Raw genomic sequence first — 9,007 nt, forward strand, 5'->3', positions numbered from 1 at the left:
ACCACTATCTCTATGGATTTCGTGTTGTTGGTTTTGTTGTTCTTATTGCTTTGTTTGTTGTTATAAAGGGCACATGGATCATGGCTGTAGTCACTAGAGAAGAAGCAAACAAAATGGAACTTGAAAGACCTTTAACTTGCTTTAGAAGTTCCTTAAGACTGACCAATTTCATGCTCTTCATAACTTTCTGTGGCAGCTCAGCTGTTGCTAGCACACGAGTTTTCACTGCACCTTTTTGTTTTGGCCTTTACTGTTGCTGTTACTGGATTATGAGTGTGCCAGCTTCTTCCTAGAGAAGCAAAGGGGAGGTGGAAAGTGCAACACTGCCTGGGAGAGAGGGGAGAAGAAGAATGTGGGCCTTGGAATCATAGAGGGAAAATAGCTGGAATGAATGAGTGAAAGGTGTCAGAGGGAAGTGGGTACATGCGGATGAGTGAGGAAGCGGAGATAGCAAACGAAAAGGTAGCAAATGAAAAAACGAATGGGATGTATCACTCTTTGGACCTCCAGATCCTGGAGACAAAGTAAATCAAACATGATTAAAGATACTGGCTGGCCTCTGTGACTAAAAGAGTTAAACAACTTGATATAAAGAATTCTTTTCTGTGCTGTTCTGGGCAAGCCATGAAAAGGACGTCATGCTTCTGAATTTTATTTGTCTTGCAGGTGGTGCACGGACATCCTTGTGTCTCAGAGTCTCCTTTAGATCACATTGCTTGCTGGAGGTTAAGAAAAATTTCTGTCACTAGTCAACTTTGATCCCTCCCTCTGTTTGACGACTACTGCTCACTCCATGAAAACCGTGACTACCTCCTGAAAACTAGCAGAGCAGGGAACACACTGCAGAAATAACTAGCAAAATCCTGGTTTCAAGCAGTTGTCTGTTTCCTTTAAGCTTCATAAACAGCACAGGTAACATTAGATGCTTATTACTGTTCCCTCTCTCCTTTCTTCCGTGTCTTTATGTTACCTTTTATCTCTTAAGAATTCTCACGTTTCTTGTTTGTACAGTACAGCAGAGAGTAATTCTATGCTCTTCTTCTACAAGCACCACCATGGCTTTATAAATATCTGAATAAACAAAAAATAGGACAATGAAGAGAGATGTAAACAAAATTAAACTCTAATCTAGTTTGGCAATGCATGCAGGTGCTTATTTCAAAGAATTGATTCAGTGCATAGGATATTACAGTGCCTAGCACAGGAAAATCCTGGTCCATGTGAGTGGAGGTCTTAGCTGTTAGGGTAAAGCTAATGCCAAAGCATGCAGTTAGTTTGCTCTGAAAAGCCTATGTTGTTAAACTACCTTTCTGAACAAGTATGTGGAATGGAATTGGGTTTTAAATAGAATCTGACTTTACAGACATCAGTAATCCCAGTTGTTCCAACACAGTTATTCATGAGTTTAGAGTTTTATAAATTCTCAAGAATGTTGCTGAGTTGACACCTAAGAACCAGTACCCCACAGCCATGAAATGGAAATGGTCTTAATGAAATGCAATCAGAAAACTGCAAAAAAACCCAAAACAAAACAAAACAAAAAAAAAACCCAAAACAAAACAAAACAAAAAAACCACCCACCAGATAAGGGAGGGAGAAAAAAAGAAAAACAAAGAGGGAGAGAGTAAACAGGCTAGGATTGCCATTTCCTTTTTACTCATTCCTTCCTCTAAAGAAACATTACTTATGCTGCTGCATGATTTTTGCAGAAATACTTCAGGTAAAACTCCCAACTCTAGTTCTGTTTCTACAGCCTTCACATGGCTCCCAAACAGACTGTCTTGATTACTTCTATTGATCTTTTCATCAATACAGTACAGTTAAGAGTACATTTTTGACGAGGATTTACTTTATCTACCAACAATTATTTTACAAGGCTCTGATCTGTCAGCATGTGCATTGTGTTGGGGCAAAGACCATGCTTCAAGGACATTTTTAGGCACCAGGCTGAAGGTAATACAACTCATCCACAATGGCAGTCTCTGTCTGACTGTTTGCTCTGTATAGATTCAGTTTGTGTGACGTTGTTAAACACCCAAGCCTTTGTCAAAATGAATAGGAGATTTATTATCTGAGATAAAATGACAACTACTCTCAACCTTTGCAGAACTCAAGGGCAAAGCAGTTTTTCCAGTTAGAAGAACTTTGTCCACTACCAGGAGCCAATGACATTACATGCTTGGATAAAAGTGGAGGACCCTGAAAATTCCTGCCATGAAACCTGATTCAGTAGAACAAGTAACCATCACAGTCCCTAACACACCCATGGTACCAGCAGAGGGACTAATCTCTTCTGCTGGGAACAATCCCTGGAGACCCAGGCCCCTGCTGCTTTCACCCAGGTGAATTGCTGACTCCTTGTTTAGTTTAACACAACTGGCTGCTGGCACATGAGCCTTATATGCAGTGTAGTTAAATGCACATGTAACACTATGGGAAGCAAAAAAATAGCAACATATCTATCTCACAGTAGTAATACTGATTGTCTAGAGTGTTTATAGCAGAACAGAAGTCCTGGGAGAAAGCCAGACTTCAAACATATTTCTAAAATAATGCAGGATTTTTCTTCAAGTGTCAACGATGCTAACGGTTTTTTTGGAGCTGACTGTGATCCAAATTTTGTCCTGGCTGTGCAAATCCAGTCTTCTGGCTTTAGCTGAAGGGGCTGGGAGAGTAGGATTTGGCTGGATTGCACCACTTCCTGAGGTAGGTAGACATACCTAAGAAATAACTCTGAGATGACTGGAAGCCTGCTGTGCCAAAAAGCTCAACCAATTTTTCTAATTATGCCCACTGAGCCAATAAAACATTGCCACTGCCTATAAACCTTGTATTACATCTGGCTTTGATTTGAAGAGGGAGGGCTGGACAGATTTCAGAGCAGTAAGGGTACAAGTAGCTCCACTGATAATAAGAGGAAAAAACCTGTTTGAAATAAAAACAACAGTAGACAACAAATCTGCACTTCCCCTGTAGATCCTTTTCCTTTGGGGACCCTTGGCCACAAACTGCAAACTGCAGAAAGTACTCTCAGTGTGAGAGCTTATATACATATCAATGCAGATTGCCAAACACAGCTGAAGTATCTGAGTCACATCCTAGATGACACAGAACCTTTTGGGAGAAAGGAACAAAATAACTTCTTGCCTCAAGCAAAACACTGTGTTTGCTATTGCGTTTTATAGAAGCTTAGGCTGACAAGATAGACTGATGATCTTCTATGTAACTGCTCAATGAATCAAATGCACAGCTATGAAATTTCCTATGTAATTCTGAAAGCAGCTCTTTGTATTTCCTGGAGACTAATAATGAAAAGTCTTGAGAAAAGTGAAAGCCTATTAATTTAATTTAAAATACAAACACACACTCTGATTAAAAAAAAAAAGTCTAAAATATGTATTTCACAACTTTAAAAAGTTGTATGTCAATAATCATAATTAAAGTTAGTAGCCTGTATCATTTAACAGAAGCAAGGCAATATAATCACAAGTACAAATACACATTAAGATACATAATACAATGGACATTAAGAATGAAACAAAGAACAAATAACCAGACAGACATAGCCTCAAGGAAAGCAAGCAGGGATAGAATTGTTCTTTCAGTAAGGTGCAGAACAGGCTCTCCTTGTATGTTTTGTTATTTCCTTGTAAGCAACGTTTGCTGCTGACAATCATTACTTCTGCAGTCAGGATGCCTGAGTTCATTGGTATGACACATCAGACTCTCAGCAGTGCCAGAACAGTTTGGCACTGTGGGGAGGAATATGCAGAGCTTTGAGCCTTCCCTGTATTGCCCTGATCAGCCCATCATCTAAAGGAACAGAATCCTCAGGTTTGCCTGAAGATCCTGTGAGCAGAGCAGGGATGTGCTCCCAGCAGAGACCAGGAGAACATCTGCTAGGACACAAGGGGCTGTAAAACACAGTACCAATGCAGCCAGGCAACCAGGGCACAGCAGCAAAACTTGCTGATAAAAACAAAAGGGCTGGAAAAAGGACACACTTTCAAAAACAGCCGGATACATTTTTCTCTTTCTTATCTTTTAACCTTGTAAGAAGATAGATCCGTACAAATCCCAGTGACGTTGGAAACTTGACTTTATGGAGAATGGTGGAGCAGTTTGCTTTGTTCACTGTGTATAAATACTATGTGTATGCCAGCTGTATAAATACTGCCTGGAGTGTGCTTTGCCACAGGGGATATTGGATGGAACAAGGGCATTGCCATGCCCGGTCTGCAAGGGCTGACCCCAGGGCTGCAGCAGGGCCAGGCCAGCCCTCCTGGGGCCTCAGGGGTGTTGGGGACCAGTTTGCCAGCAGCACTTTTCAACCCTTTACATGTAATCTTGGGCAGGAGGTTACCTCAACAGGTTACCTCACTGAGGTGGATTAACCTGTGCTCCACTAGATTATTTTGAGGTGGAATACTTGTGATTTCACTTGCAGTGCCTGTTTGCAGTAGGGGATGGGCTTTTTCTAATCCAAATTCCTGTCTGGAAAAAAGAAGGAAGGATCTATTAAAAGAAAGGTAAAATCAAATCAGGCATAATCCTGGTTGCTGTCCCAGTAGCAGAAATGCAGCAGAGCTGCCAAGCCCTCTCAGAATGGGTTTCCCAAAGAGGCAGGAGCACCAGGCTGGAGGTGCACACCTTGCTGTCCTTCCCCTGGAGGAGTGGGGATGCTGGTGAATCGCCATCCCTGGAGCAATAGGTGCCCTGCATGTGTGACACAGGGTGGTGACAGTCCCCTTCTGCACGGGGGTATACTGACAGAAATCACACTTGGCAGCCCCTTTCTCTGGGAGTCAGACAACACCTCACATCGGGGTGGACACCATCCTTAGGGGCTCTGCCAGGAGCAAAGCTTCTCCTGCTACTGGTGCCCACATCCAGCAGGGCCCTGAGGGGTTAACAGGCTGTACCTGAAGGTCTCCTGGTGAAAGGGGTCCTCCTCCTTACCTATTTCTCAACATGTCTTGGGAGGCCACCTCTGGAGCTTGGGTAGTTTTGGATTTGGCCCTGGGAAGGACACAACCTCCTTCTTCCTGGCCTCTCACAGCTCCTGTACTGCCAATGTTTTGCAACATCTTCAACAGTTTGTCATAGCCATGGAAAAGCTCTCAGAAGAGTGGTTGTTCTCTTTCTTCCCTCCCAAAAAGCTCCTAGAGCATGGATGAACATGGATGGTTGTGACACATTCAGACAAATTTGTTTCATCCCATACTGATTACTCGGAGTCCTTGTAAAAGAAGCTTTAAAAGAGCTGTGTGGGGCACAATGTAGTTAGATTCTTTATTATTTAATGGTATTTGTGACTGAATTATGCATGAGAGATGATTTGTAATGTATTACATTAATTATATCTTTGATATAAGCTTTTAAAAATCATAGTTGCCAGGATTGAAGCAATTTGCTACTGGGTAACTTTATTATGAGCATATTATTTCTGAATCCTTAGCTTGGCCACATCAACAGGTCAAATTATTCTCAATTAGCCTAAAGTAAATTGACAACTAAGAGAAATAAATAAACCTGACTTTAGGAAAATGGCTCCCTCCTCATCTTCACTATCATAAATGCAAGAAAGATTGTAATTCTCATGCTTTGTGTGCAATTTCCAGCATAGGAACCCCTGGTGATCTTGTCCCATGTGCTGGAAAAATCATGTAATAACACCAGCATGATCCTACCAGAATGAATGAACCAAGCTAGGGTAAATTCTCTGTGTCTCTGGTAATTTTTAGCCACTGTATGTTCCTCTGGTGTGCTTCCTCAGTTGGGTAAGTGAGCTGTCCTTACTGAGGCTCAGGGATCCTTTCAGTTGGGTGCACGAACTGTAAAAAGGAGTCTCTAAGCCATTTTTGTGGTTTCCTGAAAGTCTCAGAGATGAGTCACTGTGCACATTTGCATTCTCCTGTGAGGTGAATAGAGATCCTGCTGGAATCACGTCCACTGCAGTTACCTCAGTGTAATGCTGACAAGTTTTTCCATGTGTCTTGGAGTGCAGGTTGCCCTTGATGGCCTTGTGGCTGTTTCACGTGACATTCTGCTTCAGGGGTGGCTCTGTGGTTCTGGAAAGTGCTTCTTTGGTTCTGAGGCAGAAGAGCTCATGAGCTTTGTGAAGCTTGCAGGAGTTGAGTGGACTCGAACTGTTCTTTGCCCTTTCTCTGCAGTTTACTCTGAGCCTGGAGAGACAAGAAGTAGCAGAGGAGAGCAGATCACACAATCCTTTAATCAGCTGAAGCCTTCCTTATGCCAAATAAGCGACTGATGATTTAAATCTATTTTATAGTGCAGCTGTGTCACAGGAGAATATAGCCCATACTGGTTACTATGAAAAAAATCAATTCTAGCCCAGCCAAATCCAGCACACAGTGACTAACAAACTTTATTTTGCAAAAACCCAAAAAATATTGGAAATCTAAAAACAATTTAGATTGAAAATTTATTTAGGATGGAACCTCAGCTGGGATTGAAATACTTTTTATTGAAATACTGCTCAATAAAACCCTGCACCGTGTTACTGAGGGATGGATAACATTGTTCCCATAACTTCCTTGCTAAATGTAAAAATTAGATCAAGTGTACTGTGACAACTTCTTTATTATGAATGCTGTAAAACTACTCACCATGAAGTGTGTGAGGTAATGTTTTGCATTATCTTCAGCTGACCAAATTTAGTGCAATTGCAATACTAATTTCCTGTAAAATAGCAGATATCTGAATAATGGACCTTAATTACCATTAGAATGAGGTCATAAAACACAAAAGCATTAATAGCAGAGCAAATGATAAAACTGCATCAGGTAGAATAATCTTATTCTCCAGAACACAGAGCAACCAGCAATTAATGTGAATAAGAAACTCAGTTCTGTTGTGGCAGGAGGTCATTTCATGAAGGTGTTTATCATGTCCTTTCTGCAGATTTTCATGTTATGGCTGTGCTGCAGTTGGCAGCCGTGTGCTTCAGTAGCTGTGACACTGAGGAATGACAGCCAGCTCAGTTTTGGCCTCACACCTCTCCAGAGGTCAGTGAAACTGGAATGAGAGCTTTTGACTGACTTCTCACTGAGTGAGGGAAAGCTGCAGAGTTCACATCTGATATTCTCTGAAACAAAAGCCAGTTTCAAATTTGCCTTGGAATCATGCTCCTCTCAAGTATTTATCTCCTCCCCCTTTTTTTTTTTAATTTTTTTTTTTAAAGTCGTGAATCCCAGTGAATCCTTGGCCACTAAGACTTCACACATTTTCATTTTGTGAGACTAAGTGTGTGACATATCCACAATTACTCTATTTAAGAGTTCCATTTTTGACTGCCTGGACAGCCTTTGCTTTCTTAAAACAGAAGGAAGCAAAAGATTTTATTTTTCTATGCATGGTCATAACAAGAGGAGGGTAGTTAGAGGCAGGCAGAATAAGTTTCTGTCTATTTAAGAAAACCCAAACCCAATTGTTTTAATAGTGGTTAAAACACCCTTGCTGGTTACTCATAATCAAATTGTAGTTATAAATAGTGGTTATAATGAATGCCAAAAGAAATGAGAGGATCAAGAAGGAAGATAATTTTTGAAGCTGTAAGGAGCAAAGGAAAATTGGATAGTCATGACCACTGCATCCTCTGCAAAAATGTACTTCCTGTGCATTTATAATTGTTTTATTATTCCATTAATAATGTTTGAACAGAACTAGTCTCCTTTTCTGTTACAAAATTCTGTCTTAATCTGGCCTGTTGCCAGAGAGTGGTTTTTTTTGGTTTTTTTAGTGGTTTGTTTTTTTTTTTTTTTTGCAATGGTTAGAACAAAACCTACTGAAGAGGTGAAAAACTTCCTTCTTTAAGTTGGGTTTTTAGTATTATGGAAGCATTTAGTATTAGGCTTCCATTCTTGAGTTCTCTGTTATCAGCCCAGCTCCTGAGCTGTGCCACAAACAACCTTAAGTCTTTCAACAGATGTTTTCAGAAAATGATGTGGTTTAAACACTGCCTTGCTTTAAGAGGCAAATGAATTACTGGAAGTGGATTCAAAGCTGGAATCTGAATAGATATATAATTTCAGGTTATAGTTTATATGTTGCTGATAATTACAAAGAATAATTGAAAAGTGATTATTACTAATTTGCTATTTACACTGCAGAGTTTAATATGTTGTGTGAAGAAGGAATAAAAGTAAGCTGATCATGAAAAAGTTGAGCCACATAACAAGAGACCTAAGTTGAGAGTGAGGGTATGAATGCCCATTAATTCAATACAGAATTTAGACACTAAAACTTTGAATACTGGTGGGTTTTTTCAGCTGGAATAACCTCTAAGTGAATGATTTCTCTGCTGCAACGTATTTGTGTTCCAACAACGATCAGATAAGAGAAAAAAAAATTAAGTGATGTATAAACAAATCGTGTTATGTTATGTGGAATGGATGCTTGTAGATTCAGGAGTATGTTAAGGGCAAAGCTCATCCTCAGGACCTGAAAGTAAGGAAAAGTTGTGTGGCTCACTATGAAGTGCCTAGAAAGAAACTCTTCTGACAGCAAACCTGTTCATCCAGGTCTGTCAGCTGTGAGCCCAGAGCCCTCTGGTGTCGCCAGAGGTGTAACAAACATCAGCCATCTACACCAGCACGGCTCAGGTGACCTGCAGGTATTCTGACCTGTCAGGAAAGACCTGCCGAGCCAATCACTTTCTCCCACCCAATCATTTATTGACTCCATTCTTTATCTATGGTTAAAAAAAATGGTAATTTGTTTCTGACAAAGATAACTGGTATAATTTTTCCCAGCTTTTAGGAAGGTTTACTTTGGAGTTACTACCCAATCTGTGTCAGCAACAACTCAGAGCAAAGATAGGTCCTGTGTAAAGGAAAATTTAGGAAGAATGTTAAGTCTGCTTACTACATCCATTGTGGTGCTCTGGTTTACATTTACTCCATGTCTTTTTTCAAGATCTTTCATTTTGTCTTTAATGCCCAAAGCATGCTGCTCCCTGCCCTCCTTTTGAATTGAGGGTTCCCAT

The sequence above is a fragment of the Haemorhous mexicanus genome, chromosome 6, assembly GCF_027477595.1.
Source record: "Haemorhous mexicanus isolate bHaeMex1 chromosome 6, bHaeMex1.pri, whole genome shotgun sequence".
In the NCBI taxonomy this organism is placed as follows: Eukaryota; Metazoa; Chordata; class Aves; order Passeriformes; family Fringillidae; genus Haemorhous; species Haemorhous mexicanus.